Source organism: Ambystoma mexicanum, chromosome 2q (assembly GCF_040938575.1).
Source record: "Ambystoma mexicanum isolate Mex_15411 chromosome 2q, UKY_AmexF1_1, whole genome shotgun sequence".
Lineage (NCBI taxonomy): Eukaryota > Metazoa > Chordata > Amphibia > Caudata > Ambystomatidae > Ambystoma > Ambystoma mexicanum.
The window spans coordinates 243,499,024-243,521,068 of record NC_090924.1 but is presented as its reverse complement, the minus strand read 5'-3'; the positions used below and the strand labels follow the sequence as shown (position 1 = coordinate 243,521,068).

General features: G+C 48.9%; 1 protein-coding gene across 1 annotated transcript in view; it reads left to right on the top strand.

Moving 5' to 3' along the window:
- The first annotated feature begins 7,808 nt into the window (after nt 1-7,808).
- GPER1 (G protein-coupled estrogen receptor 1) overlaps nt 7,809-22,045 on the top strand; it is a 227,656-nt gene continuing 213,419 nt past the window's right edge. Inside the window, exon 1 of the mRNA XM_069647209.1 lies at nt 7,809-8,117. The gene's annotated coding sequence lies outside the window, so the exon portion shown is untranslated. The remainder of the gene's footprint in view (nt 8,118-22,045) is intronic.

The window sequence follows — 22,045 nt, the reverse complement described above, 5'->3', positions numbered from 1 at the left end:
GGGGGCAACAGGAGACAGACACGGGGCATGAGCAGGTGGTGGGGGGCAACAGGAGACAGACACAGGGAATGAGTGGGGAGTGGGGGGAACAGGAGACAGACACGGAGCATGAGCAGGGGGTGGGGAGAACAGGAGACAGACACGGGGCATGAGCGGGGGGTGGGGGCAACACAAGGGAGACACGGGGCATGAGCGGGGAGTGGGGGGGTAACATGAGGGAAACACGGGGCATGAGCGGGGGGTGGGGGGAACACGAGGGAGACATGGGGCATGAGCGGGGGGTAGGGGGCAACAGGAGACAGACATGGGGCATGAGCGGGGGGTGGGGAGAACAGGAGACAGACACGGGGCATGAGCTGGGGGGTGGGGAGAACAGGAGACAGACACGGGGCATGAGCGGGGGATGGGGGAACAGGAGACAGATACGGGGCATGAGCGGGGGTGGGGAGAACAGGAGACAGACACGGGGCATGAGCGAGGGGTGGGGGCAACAGGAGAGAGACACGGGGCATGAGAGCGGAGTGGGGGGTAGAGGAGACAGACACGGGGCATGGGTGGGGGCAACAGGAGACAGACACGGGGCATGAGCGGGGGATGGGGGGAACAGGAGACAGACACGGGGCATGAGCGGAGGGTGGGGGGAACAGAAGACAGACACGGGGCATGAGCGGGGGACTAGGGGGCACCAGGAGAGAGACACGGTGCATCAGCGGGGGGGAGAGGAGGTACAGGAGACAGACGCGGGGCATGAGCAGGGGGTGGGGGGCAAAAGGAGAGAGACACGAGGCATGAGCGGGGTGTGGGGGGTACAGGAGACAGACACTGGGCATGAGCGGGGGTGGGGGGCAACAGGAGAGAGACACGGGGCATGAGCGGGTGGGGGAACAGGAGACAGACACGGGGCATGAGCGGGGGGGTGGGAGGGTACAGGAGACAGACACGGGGCATGAGCGGGGGTGGGGGGCAACAGGAGAGAGACACGGGGCATGAGCAAGGGGTGGGGGGAACAGGAGACAGACACGGGGCATGAGCGGGGGGTGGGGGGAACAACAGAGACAGACACAGGGCATGAGCGGGGGGTGGGGGGCAACAGGAGACAGACACGGGGCATGAGCGGGGGGTGGGGGCAACAAGAGACAGACACGGGGCATGAGCAGGGGGGGAGGCAACAGGAGACAGACACAGGGAATGAATGGAGGGTGGGGGGAACAGGAGACAGACACGGAGCATGAGCAGGGGGTGGGGAGAACAGGAGACAGACACGGGGCATGAGCGGGGGGTGGGGGGCAACAGGAGACAGACACGGGGCATGAGCGGGGGTGGGGGGCAACAGGAGAGACACGGGGCATGAGCAGGGGGTGGGGGGCAACAGGAGAGACACGGGGCATGAGCGGAGGGTGGGGGGAACAGGAGACAGACACTGGCATGAGCGAGGGGTGGGGGAACAGGAGACAGACACGGGGCATGAGCGGGGGGTGGGGGAGACAACAGACACGGGGCATGAGCGGGGGGTGGGGAGAACAGGAGACAGACACGGGGCATGAGTGGGGGGAATGGGGGGCAACAGGAGACAGATACGGCACATGAGGGGAACAGGAGACAGATACGGGGCATGAGCGGGGGGTGGGGAGAACAGGAGACAGACACGGGGCATGAGCGGGGGGAACAGAAGACACAGACACGGGGCATGAGCAGGGGATGAGGGAAGGGGAGAGAGACACATGGGGCATGAGCGGGGGTGGGGGGAGGGAGAGAGACGCACGGGGCATGAGCGGGGGTGGGGGGAGGGAGAGAGACACACGGGGCATGAGAGGGGGGTGGGCGGGAGGGAGAGAGACACAGGGCATGAGCGGGGGGTGGGCGGGAGGGAGAGAGACACACGGGGCATGAGCGGGGGTGGGGGGGAGGGAGAGAGACACACGGGGCATGAGCGGGGGTGGGGGGGAGGGACAGAGACACACGGGGCATGAGCGGGGGTGGGGGGAGGGAGAGAGACACACGGGGCATGAGCGGGAGGGGGAGAGACACACGGGGCATGAGCGGGGGGTGGGCGGGAGGGGGAAAGACACGGGGCAAGAGCGGGGGTGGGTGGGAAGCGGAAAGACACGGGGCAAGAGCGGGGGTGGGCGGGAGGGGGAAAGAGACACGGGGCAAGAGCGGGGGTGGGCGGGAGGGGGAAAGAGACACAGGGCAAGAGCGGGGGTGGGGGGAGGGAGACAGACACACGGGGCAAGAGCGGGGGTGGGGGGAGGGAGACAGACACATGGGGCAAGAGCGGGAGTGGGGGAGGGAGGCAGACGCACGGGGCAAGAGCGGGGGGTGGGGGGAAGGGGAGAGAGGCACAGGGCATGAGCGGGGGTGGAGGGGAGGGAGAGAGACACACGGGGCATGAGCGGGGGTGGGGGGAGGGAGAGAGATACACAGGGCATGAGCAGGGGGTGGGAGGGGGAGAGACACACAGGGCATGAGCGGGGGGTGGGCGGGAGGGGGAGAGACACACGGGGCATGAGCGGGGGTGGGCGGGATGACGAGAGACACACGGGGCATGAGCAGGGTTGGGGGGAGGGAGAGAGACACACGGGGCATGAGCGGGGGGTGGGGGGAAGGGGAGAGACACACGGGGCATGAGCGGGGGTGGGGAGGAGGGAGAGAGACACGCGGGGTGGGGGAAGGGGAGAGAGACACGGGGCATGAGCGGGGGTGGAGGGGAGGGAGAGAGAAACACGGGGCATGAGCGGGGGTGGGGTGAGGGAGAGAGACACACGGGGCATGAGCGGGGGTGGGGGAGAGGGAGAGAGACACACGGGGCATGAGCGGGGGCTGGGGGCAAGGGGAGAGAGACACGGGGCATGAGCAGAGGTGAGCGGGAGGGGGATAGACACACGGGGCTTGAGCGGGAGTGGGAGGGAGGGAGAGAGACACATGGGGCAAGAGCGGGGGGTGGGGGGAAGGGGAGAGAGGCACAGGGCATGAGCGGGGGTGGAGGGGAGGGAGAGAGACACACGGGGCATGAGCGGGGGTGGGGCAGAGGGAGAGAGATACACGGGGCATGAGCAGGGGGTGGGTGGGAGGGGGAGAGACACACAGGGCATGAGCAGGGGGTGGGCGGGAGGGGGAGAGACACACGGGGCATGAGCGGGGGTGGGCGGGAGGGGAAGAGACACACGGGGCATGAGCAGGGTTGGGGGGAGGGAGAGAGACACACGGGGCATGAGCGGGGGTGATGGGAAGGGGAGAGAGACACACGGGGCATGAGCGGGGGGTGGGGGGAAGGGGAGAGACATACGGGGCATGAGCGGGGGTGGGGGGGAGGGAGAGAGACACACGGGGCATGAGCGGGGGTGGGGAAGGGGAGAGAGACACAGGGCATGAGCAGGGGTGGAGGGGAGGGAGAGAGACACATGGGGCATGAGCGGGGGTGGGGGGAGGGAGAGAGACACACGGGGCATGAGCGGGGATGTGGGAAGGGGAGAGAGACACACGGGGTATGAGCGGGGGGTGGGGGGAGGGAGAGAGACACACGGGGCATGAGCGGAGAGTGGGGGAGGGGGAGAGACACACGGAGCATGAGCGGGGGTGGGGGGAGGGAGAGAGACACACGGGGCATGAGTGGGGGTGAGGGGGAGAGAGACACACTGGACATGAGCAGGGGGTGGAGGGGAGGGAGAGAGACACACTGCGTTCGTGTGCAGGTGGCAGATCCCGCTCCTCGGCCCTCCGCTGGCCACCGTGTGCCAATGGCGTGACACGGAGCATGAGTGGGGGTGTTGGGGACAAGAAGTACACACAGGGCATGAGCAGGGGTGGGAGGAACAGGAGACAGACACAAGACTTACTGTGCAGGCGGAGGAACAAAGATGGCAGGCGTCTCTGGAGCCAGACGCACTGCACTCTTTCACCGCATCCAATGAGAGAGCACGTCAGATGTCCTCGGACATCACGCAAGCTGCTTGCCCAATCACCGTCCTGTTCGCGGAGCGAACAGGGAAGTGTGTCTACGAAGCGAACACAGATATCACTAATTTTTTTCACTTACATTTTTGTCATTTTTTTAAAAACTACTGGACGGATTTACACCAAATAAAGCAACGCACGCTTTCGGGACCAAGCCGCCGCTCCTGCCGCAAATTTGGTGTAAATCCGTCCAGCGGTTTGGGCTGTAGGCGTGAGCACATTTTTTTCCCATTATGGCTATGGGGAAAAAAAAGGTTTTGGGACCCCCCCTATAACTTTGCCCCCCCTGGACGAATCCTCACCAGACTTTGCATAAAAATTCAGAGTGACCCAAATACTTTTTTTTACAAAGTTTGGTGAGGATTCGTCCAGGGAGAGCGAAGTTATAAGCCGCCCAAAAAGTGTTCTTCCTATGGAAACATCAACTTAACCATAACTTCATGGCCACAACTGTGGCCATGTAATATATATAACTGCAATAGCTGCATTGATCTACTGAGATATCTTAGTGCACAGTTTAATGTGCTGTCCTACTGGAATAACATTCACAGATGCGTAGGACCCCATTTCCTCTTGCTAACCTCTCCCACCTAACCTCACCTGACCCTCGCTTTCCCCTCACCTTTCTCTCCCCTCCTGTAGTCTTTTAAGTTATTTTGTGTATGTCTTTCCCCCAAGAATCAGGCCACATTTCCCCACCGATCTTCCCTGAAGATTTGTGACTCCTTAAGGAGATTTGAGAATATTCTGAATGAGAGAAAAATCTGCAAGGATCAGCAAGAGATTCGCCAGAGCCCGCGGGTAACTTTTGAGAACATTCTCCAAGGCTTAATCTGGACCATGCTACTGAGCCTATGCGCAGTGACAGCTGATAACGTTTTCTGTGTGAGGCATTTCAAGCCATTCAAGAAAGTAATTCCTATGCTCCTCTACCAGTTGGAGAAACACCAGAGTCCCCTTGGAACTCATGATGCTAGAGTTTAGTGGGAGAAATCCAGCTTGAAATGGGGGCCAAACTGAGACGAAAAGGAGTTACTAATGAGGTCTTGATATGCCTGCACCTACAAATTCAAACCCAGCCACCAACCATATGCCTGCTCGGATTGCAACCACATGACCATTCCTGGAAATGTTGAATTCATAGTTATTTTATTTATTTAGCGTGAACCTTATAAAAAAGATGATATCTGGAGCACTTTACATTGTCTAAAAAGAAAAATACAATTCAACAGAAACATTAAATACGAGAGGAATTCGGGTAACAGAAAATGTAGGCTTTATAAAATCTATAACAGGTTCAATTTCTAGAAAAAAGGTACGTTTTTAACAATTTTCGAAAATGAAGTAAAGGATCTGCTGTATGAATGTGAGTTAGAAGAGAATTCCAAAAGGTCGGGTGGCAATTCAAAATGCCTGTGTTTTAGTTTGAGAAGTCTTTATCTTTGGAATATAGAGTAACACATTAGGCCTCATTACGAGAGACCAATAACGGGTCCGGCACCGTTGTTGTTGAATGGGGAATTACCGGTGTAGTCCGACCCTGCCGGGACCGGTAAGTCCCCATTGAACAAACCATTCCCATTCCCATTGAGCCCCCATAGGGCTCAATGGGAATGGGGAGGGCGCTAATAACGGGCTCGCGACTTGCAAGCCCGTTATTAGCGCCCTGGTCCCTTAGCGGGACCCGTAAGGGATGTGTGGTCGGACCACACGTTCCTTACGATTCCCTCCAAGGGACCTCGGAATAGGACGGTAGGGGATTACCGGCACTGGTCTCCTTACCCGTGCCCGGTATCCCTTACCGCCCTACTCATAATGAGGCCCATTGTCTTTATTTCATAAAGCACGTGGGGCCGGGGGGGGGCAAGGAAAATACCCCTCCTCCACCTGAAGCCAAAGATAGGTTCTACATTAATTGGGCACATAACAAGTGAAATATATTATGTAACAGAATAATACAAAATAAGGTCATTTTAACTCAGAAGAATTTTTTTGTTATTAAAAACAAATAATGGTTTGAGCAATGGTGCATCCGAAGGGAGTGATGGGACAACTAGTGATACTAGAGTAGGCGACGCCTTGGGTTTTGCATCCTCTAGAATGTTCTGGAACCTAAAGGTTTCCAGCTCTCGCATAGCCCCCAGGCACTCCTCCCGAGACACGAGAGGGGTTTTCCTCATGTCACAGGAGGGGCCTTTTCTTGGAGTAGGGGATATGTTCTCTGACCATTGACTTGTCTCTAGGTGGCATGACCAGCACTCTTTACTGATCATTGTAAAATTTCTCAGTGCCGTGTTGGGTCAACCTGGCATATTGTCATAAGGAGGGGGCACAAGAGTAAGATGCATTTGTCTGCAAAAAGTCTAGGAGGAGTAGGGGTCATGGAGTAACACGCTAGGTGACCCACCTGTTGCAGGGGTTGGCTAGCTTTTCTTCGGCAGTAATGATGTTTAGGAAAGTCTTTGGTTCCAATTATGGATGGCCTGTTTGGATTTGTTTCTCTGGTCAGATTAGCCAGGTGTACAGAGGGGGTTGGAGCATGAGGCAAGGGTGAGATGTGAGGTCAAAAGACTTTGGATGCAGTAGAATTGGTAAACAGCTTTTTATTTTGGCAATGGGTTTAAGATGTTGACAGTCGGTACGAATGGGTAGGATCATTAAGGGAATATTTTAGGGGTGGTTCCACTAAAACAAAGGAGCAACATCTGGCACATCAGATGTTGTGGACTACTACTCCCAAGATTCCTCACCTTTGACTATGGTGGCTAGGGCAGTGGGGAGTTGTAGTCCATTGCATCTGTAAAGCCACAAGTTGGAAACCCTCTCATAAAGGGAGAGTGAGTTTGTGAAATATTGCTAACCTGCAGGCTCCCGCTGCCCTCAGACTTGAGCCGGACTGTCTTAAGTTCTGGAAACTTCTCAAGACTTTCTTTTTTTCTACTCTTCCTTGCCTCTCCCCCTACAGTGCTAAACTCTCCACCTGCCTTTGTGACTGGGGCCTGGTCTCTTCAGAGTCAGACAGGGACCCACCCCGCTACCAGTCCCTGCCAGTTTCCCATGCCAGCACTTGCCCTTGTGTGTCCTTTCCCGGACTATCCCAACCCGGTCCTCTTGTCCACTGCACTTTTCCTCCCTCCCTCCTCTTTCCCCTGGCACTTGCCGCCCTGTCCTAAATAGCACTTACCCGTCCCCACCCGTTGGGGCTCCCCCACTATTGCACTTCTCCCTCTTCCACCCACCCCCTCGCACTTATCACCTTGTCATCCATTTGCACAGTAGGATTGTCACAAGTCTAATATAACTGTTTCGTTGTTCTTGTTGTTTTCCTTTGATTTCCCATGTCCCCACCCCTCTGCTTGACTTGTGTCACCTGGAAAGACTTGTTTATAGTCGCCATACAAATGTCCAATAAATAAATAAATAAATAAATAATAAAAATTGCTAAGCTTAGTCTGTAGGACGTTGAACGCTGGTTGGCGGGTTTTTGTGACATTAAGGGGCCCTTTTCCACAGAATTCACTATCACGTGCACCCGCTGTGAGCTTCATCTACTCAAGCACAAAATGGTTAATTACAATACCCCTACTCCACCTGCAACCAAAGATAGGGACTACAGCAATCGTGCACAAAAATGTAATTTTATATGTAACAAAATAAGGTAATTTTAACTCAGGTGATGTTTTAATTTTATTACAAACAAAAAAGTGTATGTTGAAAAAGAAGACACATAAAAAATGAATATGTGCCATTGTAGAAATATCACTTTATTTAAGGCAAGCCAGCCCAGCAGCAGCAGGGTTAACAGAAGCTTTAAAAGGCTGCCTGCTCGGCACAGCATGCACCAGACACAAATAAGAGCAACCCTGGGAATGCATGCTACAGCCCTCTCCCGTTGCCAAGGACGTGTGGTAGGATCTCTGTGGAGCAGCCACGATGACAGTCGCCGCCGGGATGACATTATGAAGGCAACAGCCTAGCAGGTTCCTGCGCCTTGCCCGCGAAGGGCGGCACTGACGGAGAAATCTACCCCCGGCGAGAGCGCGCGAAAAGTTTGCACCGTCTGGAGCGATGCTGGTGGAGGCTTGCAGAGGGGAGCCGACGGCGTGGGGGCAGAAGGCGACCAGACGGCGCGTGTGAATCGCCCCCCTGAACAGCAGCAAAAGGTAAACAGCCATTGGGAACATTTCACAGAAATGCGGCCACCGAAGGCGCGGCGTGTATTTGTTTCGTTAGTGCCTATCCAAATGTCATTAGTGGTTATTAGTCTGCAAAACGTTTCCTTTCAGAGCGGTCGTTTCAAGCCGCTCTGCCTTGCCAGCGGAGGGTGGGGAACTCTTTGAAGGGAGAGCCTGCATCTTGCCACGTGCTATACATACTGTCCCGCGAGTGCCACACATGATTTTAGATGCCTACTTTCAGAAACGAGAAAGGACACCTCTTCCGAACGCGCTTAATTTGCACAAAGTATGACAAATGCGTGATTTAATAAGGTAAAAGGAGCAACACATGTTTCAATTTTTTGTGATGAGATAAAATCACCCCCACCCTCGTACAAAAGTACTTTCCACTGAGGGAAAGAAACCGGGGCGTAACATTTCCTCAGAAACCGGGGCGTAACATTTCCACATCTATTGAGGGGTGATTGAAGAGCATAAGAAACGCAGCATGTGCAGCAGTACTCTATCGATTTCACATTCACACGTTATGAGGTATCTGGAGCATAAGCTCATTAACTCGAGAGCACACACCATGCTTGATTATTCACCAGTAGGAAGGAACAGCTCTCTAAAGCAGACTGAGGTGACGCGAAACGCGGCTACCATCTACTCGGCCACACCTCCCATGTTCATCTCCCCCTTTCTCTCAATGATTGCACCGACTCTCATTGTGCATACTGACCACTTTATTGGAGTCAACTCGTGGCCGGTCCTAGCCTTGCACCGGTCCTGACTGGACCTGACGTAAAGGTTCTGACTGGACCTGGCGTAAAACACCTTCTCCGGGTGGCCCTTCGCCATCCCAGGCTTCAAACAAACCGGTAATTCATCAGTTCGGTTCTACTATCCTTCTGGGTGGACCGGTCACTTCCGGTTTCAGTTCTTAGCAAGTAGTCAAGCCCACCTCTGTTTTTTTTTTCTGCGAGGACAGTCACTGCCATGAACCTGGCTCCTGTAGTCAGCGGGTAAAGCTGGCAGCAGCATCGGCAGCATGAGTCCTCCTCGGCTAGGGCCGCCCCGTAGCTCTTCCTGAGACAAAGAAAAACACCATTAGTGATATCATAACAACCCCTATCATAAGCAAAAACAAAGTCTTTTTTTTGGGACATTAAACAGAAAACAACATTCCGACATTCACTTCCTGTAGAGAAAAATCGTGGAATGCTGTTAACCTAAAAGCAAAGTCATCCCTTTAAGTCATCCTGTCCCCTTGCTTCAAGGGGAGTGGTTGGGGTGGGTGTCGCGCCCGGCACTAGAAAAGAGAATGGATCGCTCCAGTGCTGGGCCTTTTAAGTGCCCTGCACCCCGGGCCACGGGCCGGTTACGGCCGGGCCGGGGCACCGGTCACGTCCTTCCGCCTCCATCAGGACAGTGGAGGCGATGCAGACCGGGCGGGCCAGAAGGGCAGCCCGCTGTGTCAGCAGGGGTGGACTGGGAATCAAATGATGCCCTGTAAATAATTTTAAAAGTGGCCCCATGTTACACATTTTCAGCAAGCCCAACCCTTTTCCTATGCGGACATTTAGAAATACCACAGAAAAGAGGCCCAGGGTGCAGAGGCCTACCAGGAAATCTCCATAGTTACCTATAGGCCACTTCATGCCTGTGTGTCAGCTGTCCCTGTAGCGCCCCCTGCATGGTCAATGCAATCTGCTTAACACTCTTCAAAACTCAAGTAATTGCTGCTCTTGATTCTCACGGAACAGCATAAGCAGAAATAAAGAGTGAATATATAAATGGGAGCCAGTGGTGTAGACACGCTGTACTATGAGCGCCAAGGCCCACCATCATAGTTCCTGAACCTAACGGCAGTTCCAGCCACAGATCCTCTATGTTCATTGCTGTTACAACTGATTGCTTGTGTGATGTGCAAATAACCTGTTAGACTTTTTGTGGAACTTCAAAAGTTATGCATCAAAGCAAGCTGCATGCCTGAGTCCAAGAATGACTACAAGTGTGTGACTTTATCTTACAGGCTCTTCTACGGTTAGTTACATGGGAAAACAGTGCATCTGCAAAACAACATTTCCTGTGTCTAAGGGCCTGATTTGGGTATCAGGTAATATTATCCCCACCAAAAATATCGCCGTATATATGGTCGTCGGGAACGGCCATAGGCGATATTTCTGGTGCAGATAATATTAAGAGCGGAAGTTGCGGGGGTGTCCCCCGCTCCTTTTAAAATAATACTAGAGTTGTGGGTGTGTGTCCCGCAGGTTCCATGCATTAATATCACTGCAAAAATATGGCGATATTTTTGTATGGCGATATTTTTGCGGGGATATTAACACATGGAACCCTGATTTGCAGTGCATTTTGCAATGGGAATTTCGTATCCAAAAAGGCTTTTGTAAGTCAGTCCCTAAGTCTTGAAATGGGTATGGCTGAGTGAGCATGGTCTGAAGTTGTTCAATGCCTGTTGTCAACTTATCAACCATTCTTGACTTTGATTCTCCCGCCATATTGTACTTGCAGTCTCTGGATGTATAAATCTGCCGGAATGCAAAATGGCGCATGCTAATAATGGCACGACTGGCAGAATAGGGGTTGAGAGCTTGGTTGCAGCATCTGTTTTATGAATCCTAGTGTGAACGACGGAGTGGCTGAGAAAAGTGGGTTGTGGTTTTTGTGCAACACTAGCTTCAGAATGTGTATGCAGAGCTGTTATTTCACAAGCAGGTGGCAGTTGTTCAGCAGAAGCGACATCATTTACCAGTGTATAAACCTAGAGGATGTGTATAGTGTGAATCTAACTACCAAGCGACAGAGAGCTGTGCAAAAACAGGGACGGATAAAGAGAGAGAGAGCAAGAGCCAGGGAAGGGGGGTCAGGGGGCAATAATTAGGGTGTCTCCGATTGGGCAAGGCAGGCATATATGCCTCTCTCCAGAGAGCTGTGTGTAGCCTGACTGCACATGTCCAGGTGCTGCAGCATCTCTTCAGCTTTGCATCCTTCCACAGCCAATATCACGAGTGCCATTTAGTTGGGTAGTAACAGCTGTTATTTACAGCACAATGAAGACAACCTATGAAGGCTCAAGCTTGGACCTGCTCATGGCAGCAGGCGAAATAAACACATCGCCCACAGCTCGTGGGGGCGGGAGGTGGGGAGGGTTGCTGCAAGGCCGCCCTGTAGCGACATTCCAGTTACACCAGGGACTGGGGCACAGGGATCTCGCGAGCCATCTGTTGGCAAGCTCCTGCGTGCCTTCAAAAACCAAACTCTCGACTAGGATGCACTTGACCTGCCATTCCCCACCCGCACAATGTGCAGCTGCTAATTGGGTGCATATGTTCGCATTTGGGGGCTGTAATGTGCACAGCCTATGCGCTCTGAGCATTCGAAAAATGCCATGTAGTGGATGTTGCCAGGTAAACACGTGCATTCCTTCCCCTCAAAGTGCACCGTTTGGAAAGGGGTGTGCGGTCAAGCCTCTTACATGCTTCACTCACAAGCCGAAGCAATGTCAATGCATTGGTGCATTAAAAACTGTATATATCCTTCTGACTCCTGGGCTGGGGGGTGCTTTGTGGGCCCCCGGATATCTGTAACTGTACTGTATATTGAGTGGGTTAATGATCCCCTGCCCTTGTCACCTTTAATCAGACTACTATGCACTCTGTCACCTATTGAGGTGAAGACTGGTGCTACATATTATGCTGCGAATTCATGCACTTTGGCCATTAGGACAATTTGTTCTGTGCAGATCATCATTAGATCATCGCTGCTATTATTTCTGTTTACATTCAATTGCACTTTGCACCTTATAGAGAGTGGCTCTTGACTTAATACAGCATTGTCCATCTTTCTGCCCCATTATTTTGATAGACTAGTTGCATTATTAATTACAAATGAGTCCTCAGGCTTTTGACTTTTTTGTACAGGTGGCTGTACTTGTTAATGTTAATGTTAAAGGATATTTGTACCGTGCACTATCACCACCGGAGTGGTCCCCTGGCGCTCTGGCGGCTCTGAAAAAAGGGACGGGAGTTAGTGGGAAAAGGCTGGACAAGCGCAAGAGAGCAGTGATGTGCTGTTTGGCAGCCTCAGCCTGGTGAGTCCGTTGGCTGGGCTTGGGGTGCTTTCCTTTCGGTAGACGTCATGTACTGTTGTGCAGGTCCTTGTGTGTTATGTTTTGTTGTTGCGGTGTACTGAAGTTTGTGTGGTTTGTTGTGCTATAGAGTTGTGGTTGTGTTTGTTTAGAGTTTGAGAGGTGTATGCAGAGGGGTGAGATTGTTAGTGGGTTGGTTATTGATTCAAGATTGTACACTTGGTCCAGGCTCGGTGAATCGCATGTCAATCATTGAATCACATTTCTATCTAGATGCGACGCAGGCTGGGTATAGGATTCCGACCAAGTGTGGAACATGCTAACATTTACAATTCTATCTATATGTGGAGCAGGCTCCACTTAAGAATTCCATCTAAGTGTGGTATATGCTAACAATCACATTTCTATCTAGATGCGACACAGGTTGGGTAGAGGATTCCGTATGTGTATGTATATATTAACGCTATGTCACAATGGGGTTCCTGCTGCAGCCAGTCACCCCCTTCACAGTGCATTCCTGGGTCTTTTCTAAGTGGTGCTTGGTGTGAGGCTGCCTGGTGGCTTGATGATGTCCAACAAGGCTGAAACACGTGTTTGGGGTTGTTGTTGGTACTCTTGTTCAGAGGAGAATGGCCTAGCATTTCGGTGCTGGACTGCCCCTGGGCAAAGATAAAGACTGATATGCAGGTACATTTCTCCTCCTGAAAGGGAGAGTGAGCTAAAAACTTGGTAGAGTCTCTCTCAGGGGCCATCCACCCAAGAACAGGTCAATGGGCTGTGTTCGTGCTGGGAGAGGGATTCCCAGAACCCCCCTTGTTTTGCATATTAAGTAACTTTGGGTATCACTCTAATTTACCAGTTGGATCCAGAAGTGGACCCCTTGCTTACTGTTCTTAGAGGGGCACAGCTTCACCTCACTGATGATCCCCAACAAGGCTGAAACACGTGTTTGGGGTTGCTGTGGGTACTGTTGTTCAGAGGAGAATTGCCTAGCATTTCGGTGCGGGAATGCCCCAGGGCAGGACAAAGACTGAAATGCATGGACATTTCTCCTCTGGATAAAAGGGGGGGGGGCCTTCCTTATAAATCCTCGGCCCGGAGGTCAAATGGATTGGGTTATTTGACCGAGTACTGTAATCGACAAATTATCACCGTTTACGTGATTAAAGATTACATTGATTATTTTTTTTCTTTTAATTGTGGTCTCCCCTAGGGGACATATTGTGTGTGCACATGGCAGGGTATTGGTTAATAGAATTTGTGTGAAATGTTTTCAAGTGTTCTTGGTGGTTTTATAAATGTTGTTACACGGTTTTTGAATAGTGCATGTAAAGATACTTGTTATTATGAATGTGGTTGCAGGTAATTTGATATGTGTATTATTGTGATTGACTTTAGCACTTTTCACTTTAAAACCTATTTTGTTGGTATACTTGCAGTTATTTAGGCCATTTGCTTTAATCTGTGCATTTATACTGAAAGAATGTGTACTCTCTGCTTCACATTGCTATCAGACGCCATCTACAAGGTTACAACAGAGACAGACGCACCATCATAGAGTTGTGCAATGGTATAAAACCTACTTTCACTATGTTGCTGAGTATGCGTGACCAAGCGCCCTGGGGGCGTGAAACGTGTAGCATGTTATCCTCTTGTGTTTTTTTTACTAGACATTACTGAGTCTGGTAAGTGCATTCTTGTGGCTGCGTGCAATGCGACCTGGCACCATCTGTGTGCTTTTTTTCTTTTTTTGACTATATAGTAGGAACATTCATTTGAGCTGAGTCAGCCACTCTACAGCGCCCCTAGTAGCCATCGCTGGAAGTTCACCTACATTTCCGAATTACAACAGCAAGGCATTGTGGGTATGCAAATAATTTTTATTTATAAATGTATAATGCACCGGCAGCCCGCAGGCATCGGGCGCAACAAAAACACGGAAGGACAACAGAAGGACGGGACACTGGTCATCTGCAGGAGTTTGGGGAGTTACAGGAGGGCGAATCAACAGGTCCAAGGATATTACCTGGAGATGTGTTTTCAGGGTTTTCCGGAAAAGCTTGAGTTAGGCATGGAGCTAATAGTTAAAGGTAAGGTAAGGCGTTCCAAAAGGATGACGCAATGACTGGGAAAGATCTTCCAAGACTCCTGGATCATGTGAACTTGAATCTCTGTAGCTGAGGAAGGGTGGACGATCGTAAGTTTCTTGTAGGTTGATAAGGTGAAACCAAGCCTTTAAGATAATCAGGAGCTTTGCCATAAAGAGAGTGGTGCTCTAAGGTGCCTATTTTGAAATGGATTCACTCGAGCATGGGGAGCCGATGGAGATCTCTCCTGAAATTGGAAATATGGGATCTTCTCGGGATATTCAGGGCCACGTGAACCGCGTCGTTCTCAATGGTTTAACAAGCCTGCATGTTGGATTTCAAAGCTCTGCATAGAAGGATGTTAAAATAGTCCAGTCCGGTTAGAATTGTGGCCTGAGCTATAGTCCCTGAGTTCCTTTCACTAAGATAAGGGCAAAGGCTCGGTGGAAGCCTGAGATAGTCATTACAGTTCCGACAGAGATGTGCACTTGAGCATCCCAGTTAAGGGACGCCTCGAGGAATCCCCTAATGTTTTTACTGTCTTGTGGGTCACGATTTTATTATCTTGTAGCAAGAAGTTGTCATAGGAAGGGTCAAGTAAAGAACGAGCCTGGGGGAGCCAAAAATGGGGAGCTCAGTTTTGCTGCCATTAAGACACGGCCAGTTCTCGGACATCCAGTCCTCGATGGAATTATAGATGTTGTTAAGGGCCAAGGAGTCCTGAGAGTGGTCCCCACTCAGCTCAATGAGAAGCTGCGTATCATCGGCATAGTTGGTAAAGAATACTCCCAGATCTTCCAAGAGCGAGCAGAAGGATTGCAGATGAAGGTTGAACAATAAGGGCGAGATGGTAAAATGTGCACTCGACGTGAAGCCAGACTGGTGTTGCAGTTTAGTATAGATTCACTGCAGTGAGTGAAGTCAAGGGACTGCTTGCCTTGTCACCAGCCAGCAACAGCAAGTGAGCATTTGCTTGGCTCCACCTGTGTGTGCGTATATCACACAGATTCTATTTGGAACTACTCCATACAAAGCATCTGTGCGTGGTGAACTGGCACCTATAGTTCAGAGCACCTGGCCTATTTGGCACTAAATGTGCCCAAAGCTGTCACCAAGTAAACATTCATTACTTATATAATTCAGGGCAATCCCAACCACACTTCCTTGAGTATTTAAAACAATTTGACTTGAGCTGGTCATAATAAACACTTTACACGTATCTACTTTAAAAGAAAAGTCTATTTGCAAGAAGAAAGGCATGTTTGACAAAATCCTGAGACACAATAAGGTGAAAAGGGTTAAGTGCTTCGTTGTGTAAAGCAGAAACGTTGTGAAGGTCAACAAAGCTGCAAATAGCATCTACACCAGTACGTTTTCTTTGCATGAATGTCACAAAATGTCTAGGATCATGTAATTATTCTTCAGTGCTTTACACCAACTACAAAGGTCTTAGTCTCCTGGTTCTGTAGGTGACTTCGATGGGCAAAAGACAGACAAGGGACGAAAGACCATTAATCGGGTGGCATAGCAGTGTTAAGGCAGCTTGAGGAGGTAAATACATTGCTGTGAGTACAGAACATGAATAGGGGGCATGGTAGTGTTAAGAGAATGTGAGCATGTTGATAGGTTACAGTGTCCATAGAACAGTAAAATGATGGCATGGAAGTGTTAAGACAGTGTGAGCAAGTAAATATGTTACAGTGACCACAAAACATTAATGTGGTGGAATGGTGTTGTTAAGCCAGTGTCAGCTGGTAGATGTATCACAGTGACCACAAAACATTAATGTGGTAGCATGGCGTAGTTAAGACAATGTGCGCCGGTAGATATGTTACAGTGACCACAAAACATTCATATGGTGGCATGGCAGTGTTAGGACAGTGTGAGGTAATGGATATGTTACAGTGAACACAAAAAATGTATATGGTGGGATGGCAGTGCTAAGACAGTGTGAGCCTATTGATAGGTTACTATGCCCACAGACCATTTATATAGTGGCATGGCGTTGTTAAGACAGTGTGACCCGGTGGATACATGACAGTGACTGTAGACCATTAAGGGGGTGGTATGGCAATGAGCGATGGTACTTATATTAGAGTGATTAAAGAACATTAATAACGTGGAATGGTAGTGATAAGACAGTGTAAACTGTGCACTTTGAAATAGTATTTTCTTATTGTATACATAAATAAATACATAGTTTACAGTGACCACAGAACAGTAATAAGGTGGAATGGCAGTGTTAAAACAGCTTGAGGAGGTAAATATGTTCCTGTGAGTAGAGGACAGTAATAAGGGGCAGGGCAGTGTAAAGACAGTGTGAGCCTGTTGATATGTTCCAGTGTGCATAGAACAATAATATGATGGAAAGACAGTTTGAAGAAACATTAGAAAGGGGACTCCAGGCAAAGAAATATCCACGGCCGTGCCTGGGGAGAGCACGTGTATATAAAACAACTAGGGGGCCGGGATATGCAAACTTGTTCAGGTGGAAGGTCAAATGGAGACAATGCTTAAAATCAGCCTATTCTCTTGCAACACAAATAAATATATCAATCAATGGAAATTGAAAAGTTTCAATTCACTGCCATAACGTATATGAAAAATAGATATCTTTTAATTCATTAAAAATTCATCACAAAATTTTATAATATATCAAACATAGAAATACAATAGAAAAGTAGAAAAAAGAATTAATAATTTGTGTTTGTACAATACTTTCTAATACCATCGACAAATTGTCCTACGCAACAAAACCAGACCCATTCATATCACCAAATGCTCCATCCATACTACACTCATACATACCTAAAGTACACGGATAAAAAATAGCAAAACACATAAACCTAAAACATAAGATTTTTCACACAAAAAATTGTATCACCATTTTCAAAATCTAGTCAGTAATCAAACTATCCTGCTAGAGATAAAGTGTCCCACTACTGGGAAACACCAATTGTCAGCTTAATTGACAAAGATCAAAAAGACTCATCAAAGAACCGACATGTTTCTTTCCATCTTCATTATTAGCTTATTTGTTTGGAAATTCATCAGGGAAAAGAGAGGTCAGGAGTCTTCGGAGTCAAATGGTACTGGAATGTCGCAAAGCACAGTATCAGTGTTTTGGCCTGCCACTCTGCTCAGAAAGTGAGTTGTTCAATGAAAAGACGTAGTCAGTCACGAAGTATTTAACCATACACATATGCATGGAATGCTGTTCATACTAATGCACCTTATCGCAATACTGTGGGCGGAACCCTTATGCGTATTCTAATAATGGCCGCACCTCGTCGAGCGGAGTTGAAAAAGGAGCGGTAGTACAATGCTCAAGGCTGCAGGTAGATCTCGTTAGTCAGTGATCAGAGATGTCGAGAATAGTCGCCGAAATCCTGTAGAAGACCAAAACAAGAGAGTCGTCCCAAACATGGTAGACAGTTTGAGCCATTAGATATGTTACAGTGACCACAAAACAATAATGTGGTGGCATGGCATTGTTAAGACAGTTTAAACCAGTAGATATATTACAGTGACCACAAAACATTAAAGTGGTGGCATTGTGTCGTTAAAACAATATGCACGGGTAGATATAATACAGTGACCACAAAACATTAATATGTTGGCATGGCAGTGTTAGGATAGTGTGAGACAGTGGATATGTTACAGTGACCACAAAACATGTATATGTTGGCATGGCAGTGTTAAGATAGTGTACGCCTATAGATAGGTTACTGTGTCTACAGAAAATTAATATGGTGGCATGGCGTTGTTAAGACAATGTGAGCCGGTGGATACATGCCAGTGACAGTAGAACATTAAGGGGGTGGTATGGCAGTGTAAGGCGCTAGTTATGTTACAGAACATTAATAAGGTGGAATGGTAGTGGTAAAACAGAGTAAGCTGGTAGATCGGATACAGTGACCACAGAACATTAATATGGTGGCATGGCAGTGTTAAGACAGTATGAGCCTGTTCATAGGTTACAGCGTACACAGGACATTCATTTGGTGGCATGGTGTTGTTAAGACAATATGAGCGTATATATAGGTTACCGTGTCCACAGAACATTAATCTGGTGGCGTGGCAATGTTAAGACAATGTGAGCCGGTGGATACATGCCAGTGACCGTAGAACATTAAGGGGGTGGTATGGCAGTTTGAGGCGGTAGTTATGTTACAGCGATTACAGAACAATAATAAGGTGAAATGGTAGTGGTAAGACAGAGTAAACCGGTACATAGGTTACAGTGACCACAGAAAAGTAATACGGGTGCATGGCAGTATTAAGACAGCTTAAGGAGGTAAATACGTTCCTGTGAGTGATTCACATTAATAGGGGGCATGGTACTATTAAGACGGCTCGAGGAGGTAAATACTTTCCTATGAGTACAGGACAGTAATAGGGGGCAGAGCCTAAGACAGTTTGAGCCTGTTGATAGGTTGCAGTGTCCATAGTACATTAATATGGTGGTATGGCTGTGTTAAGACAATGTGAGTCGGTGGATACATGCCAGTGACCGTAGAACATTAAGGGGGTGGTATGGCAGTGTGAGGTGGTAGTTATGTTACAGTGATTTCAGAACATTAATACGGTGGAATGGTAGTGGTAAAACAGTGTAAACTGGTAGATAGATTACAGTGACCCCAGTAGAGTAATAAGGTGGCATGGCAGTGTTAAGACAGCCTGAGGAGGTAAATACGTTCCTGTGACTACAGAACATTAATAGGGGGTGTGGCACTGTTAGGGCAGCTCGAGGAGGTAAATATGTTCCTATGAGTACAGTACAGTAATAGGGGGGCAGAGCCTAAGACAGTTTGAGCCTGTTGATAGATTACAGTGTACATAGAACAATACTATGATGGCATGGTGTCATGAAAGTGTGAGGCAGGGGATATTTTACAGTGATCAGTAAACACTAACATGGGGGCATGGCAGTGTTAATACCGTCTGAACCGGTAGATACGTTACAGTAACCACAGAACATGGTGGCATGTCTGTGTGAGCCAGAAGTTATGCTACAGTGACCACAGAACATTAATAAGGTACAGGGCGGTGTTTAGACAGTGTGAGCTTGTAGATAGGTTACAGTGTCCACAGAACATTAATATGGTGGCATGGCAGTGTGAAGACCATATCATCCTGTTCATAGGTTACAGCGTCCATAGAACACTAAAATGGTGGTATGACTGTGTTAAGACAATGTGAGCCAGTAAGTATGTAACAGTGACCACAAAACATGAATATGCTGGCATGGCGGTGTTATGACATTGTGAGCCTGTAGATAGCTTACAGTGTTCACAGCACACTAATAGGGGGCAGGGCAGTGTTAACACATTGTGAGTCTGTAGATAGGTCACAGTGTTCACAGAACATTAATATGGTGTCATGGCAGTGTTAACACATTGTGAGTCTGTAGATAGGTCACAGTGTTGACATTAATATGGTGTCATGGCAGTGTTAAGACAGTGTGAGCCTGTTGATAGGTAACAGTGTCCATAGAACAATAATAACATGGCATGGAAGTGCTAAGACAGTTTGAGCCGGTAGATATGTTACAGTGACCACAAAACATTATTATGGTGGCATGGTGTTAAGACAGTGTGAGCCGGTAGCTATGTTACAGTGACCACAAAATATTCATATGGTGGCATGGCAGTGTTAAGACAGTGTGTGCCTATATATGGGTTACCTTGTCCACAGAACATTAATCTGGTGGCATGGCGATGTTAAGACAGTGCGAGCCGGTGGATACATAACAGTGACTGTAGAACATTAAGGGGGTGGTATGGCAGTGTGAGGTGGTAGGTATGTTACAGCAATTACAGACCATTAATGAGGTGGAATGGTAGTGTTAAGACAGCTTGAGGAGGTAAATACATTCCTGTGAGTACAGAACATTAATAGGGGGCGTGGTACTCTTAAGGAAGCTCGAGCAGGTAAATATGTTCCTATGAGTACGGGACAGTAATAGGGGGCAGAGCAGTGTTAAGACAGTGTGAATCTGTTGATAGGTTACAGTGTACATAGAGCAATAATATGGTGGCAATGCAGTGTTAAGACAGTGTGAGCCTGTAGATAGATTGCAGTGTCCACAGAACATTAATATGGTGGCATGGCTGTGTTAAGACAATTTAAGCCAGTAGGTATGTTATAGTGACCGCAAAACATGTATATGCTGCCATGGCGGTGTTATGACATTGTGAGCCTGTAAATAGCTTACAGTGTTCACAGAACATTAATAGGGGGCAGGGCAGTGTTAACACATTGTGAGCCTGTAGATAGGTCACAGTGTTCACAGAACATTAATATGGTGTCATGGCAGTGTTAAGATAGTGTGAGCCTGTTGATAGCTTACAGTGTTCATAGAACTTTAATAGGGGGCAGAGAAGTGTTAACACATTGTGAGCCTGTAGATGGGTCACAGTGTCGACAGAACATTAATATGGTGTCATGGCAGTGTTAAGACAGTGTGAGCCTGTTGATAGGTTACAGTGTCTATAGAACAATAATATGATGACACAGAAGTGCTAAGACAGTTTGAGCCGGTAATTTTGTTACAGTGACCACAAAACATTAATATGGTGGCATGGTGTTGTTAATACCATGTGAGCTGGTAGATATATTACCGGGACCACAAAGCATTAATATGTTGGCATGGCAGTTGTAAGACAGTGTGAGCCGGTAGATATGTTACAATGAACCCAAAACATATATATGGTGGCATGGCATTGTTAAGACAGTGCGAACTGGTAGATACATAACAGTGACTGTATATCATTGAGGGGGTGTTATGGCAGTGTGAGGCAGTAGTTATGTTACATAGATTACAGAACATTAATAAGGTGGAATGGTAGTGATAAGACAGTGTAAACCGGTAGATAGGTTACAGTGATCACAGTAGAGTAATAAGGTGGCATGGCAGTGTTAAAACAACTCGAGGAGTAAATGCGTTCCTTTGAGTACAGGACAGTAATAGGGGGCAGAGCAGTGTTAAGACAGTGTGAGCCTGTTGATAAGTTACAGTGTACATAGAACAATAATATGATGTAATGTGTCATGAAAGTGTGAGACAGTGGATATTTTACAGTGACCACAAACCACTAATGTGGAGCATGGCAGTGTTAATACAGTGTGAGTCGGTAGATACATTACAGTGACCACAGAACATTGAGCGGGTGGCATGGCTGTGTGAGCCAGAAGTTATGTTGCTGTGATCATAGAACATTAATAAGGTGCAGGGTAGTGTTAAAACAGTGTGAGCCTGTAGATAGTTTGCAGTATCCATAGAACATTAATATGGTGGCATGGCAGTGTTAAGACAGTACTGGGCCTCATTACATGTTAGGCGGCCGCGGAATGAACGGTGCTGGTAAGGGACCAGCACCGTTCATTCCGGGCCGCCACATTACGAGGTCTTCTCGCGAGTGCCGCTAAGGACGTCTGGTTCGACCAGACGTGCTTAGCGGCACCCGCGAGCAGACCAGAATGCTAACAACGGGCTTGTCATTAACTGGCCTGTTGTTAGCATCCTCCCTATTCCCATTGAGCCCTTTACAGGCTCAAATGGGAATGGGGATGTACCGGGTCCTGGTCCCGAGAATGGGAATTACCGGGCCCGCCAAAGTCGGGATGGCACGGTAATTCCCTATTTTCGGGACCCGGTACCCGGTTTGGGGGTAGCCATGCCACTAAAAACGACATGTGTAACTGTAAACTCGTAATGAGGCCCAGTGTGAGCC